Source organism: Gordionus sp. m RMFG-2023, chromosome 1, assembly GCF_954871325.1.
Source record: "Gordionus sp. m RMFG-2023 chromosome 1, tfGorSpeb1-WG-v2, whole genome shotgun sequence".
Taxonomy (NCBI): domain Eukaryota; kingdom Metazoa; phylum Nematomorpha; class Gordioida; order Chordodea; family Parachordodidae; genus Gordionus; species Gordionus sp. m RMFG-2023.
In genome coordinates this window covers 39,978,259-39,979,954 of record NC_088775.1, presented here as the reverse complement: position 1 = coordinate 39,979,954, position 1,696 = coordinate 39,978,259, and positions in this window count along the sequence as shown.

Genomic DNA, 1,696 nt, shown 5'->3' with positions numbered 1-1,696 from the left:
AGTAGTATTTCCTTTATTCTCTTTAAATCCTTTAGTATATTAAAGATAATTATAATTACATTTATAATTTCCTTAATATTAAATCCGCAAGTTGGCGTATTATTATTTAATGAAATTAAATAATAATACGCCAACTAGCGGATTTTATATTATTATAATTTAAAATGTTATCATAATTAGAGATCTGCAAAGTTAGGCCCGGCCCGTACGGGCTTCTGGCCGGGCTCGGGCCTAATTTTATTTAAAAAAATCGGGTTCTGGCCGGGTCGGGTCGGACCTTGGAAATTTTATTAAATATATCTAAATTTATCAATTTTATATTGATTTTTTATGTAAAATAAAATTTTTTGATTTAATTTATTGAAACTAAACGCTATATAACATATGTCTTTTATTTTAAGTAATTATAAAAATTAATTTCTATATTTAAATAAATTCGGGACTGGGAGGGCCGGTAAATTTTTTTAAAATAAATTTCGGGTTCGGGCCGGGTCGGCAAAACTTTTTTTAAAAAAATACCGGTCCGGGCCGGGCTTGAAAAATTAGGCCCGATACAGATCACTAATTATAATACTTTTTTTAAGATAATTATATTAATAAATTTAAACTAGTTATTATGAGATAATAGAAAATACAACTATTAATGTCTATTCATTTTTTATTGATTATATCTATAATAATATAATTTTTATAAGTTATACATATCATAAGAAAATGAATCTTACTCCAATTAATATAATTATATCAAAAATTTTTACCTAAGCATTTGAATTTTACCTTGGCATTTGCAGTTTTTAGTCAAACATGTGAAACACGTCAAACACCTTTTTAAATAATAATATAATATGATTTTAAAATATAGGCAGTGCTTGTCCTGAGTCTGGAAAGCGTCCTTCCCCTCCCTTCCAAAATCCCCTCTCCATTTTTTCTACTCACAGTTATACTTCCACCTCACCCAATAACGCCCACATACCAACCACATCAGACACATTCATTTCCCTCCCACCCACCACTCACGTCGACATCATTAACTTTCTAAAATCCGACAAACCTCCCATTATTTCTAGAATTCCCAAAGGCTCTAGAATACAAGTAGCCAAAGCTCTCTCTACCTGTCTTCATTCACTAATAAATAACTTTTCCTCTCTAGATCATTGGCTCAAACTTTTTTCATTTTCTTTCACGACTCTCCAACCTCCCAATCCTGAGATTCACAAATCTTTAACCCAACAAATTAAAGACGCAACCATACACCCCCTCACCCTCACATCCACTTTTTCTCCTCATAATTCTAAAAAACTTTCCAGCCTCCAATTAAAGGCTAAGATAATTTCTAACAAAATAAACAATCTAAACATCAAATCTGCTCTCCGCTTACTAGCATCTGACGACTCAATTGCAACCAGTAATGAGGAGAGCTACAACAAACTTAAACTTAAGCACCCTCCTGGAGGTGACCTCATACCTCCTCCTCCGCCCAACATATTTCCCACTAATTTCACCCCCGTCGAGGTGCGCAAAAGTATCCTATCCTTTCATCACGACTCCTCGCCCGGGTATGATGGGCTTCGCCCCATCTTCCTCCAGGACCTTACATCCCCCCTCATAGTCAGCCAGGTCCCTATTTTACAGAATCTAACAACATTCTGCAACAAAATTGCTCATGGACCTGTTCCCGAATCCATCAGGCCACTCC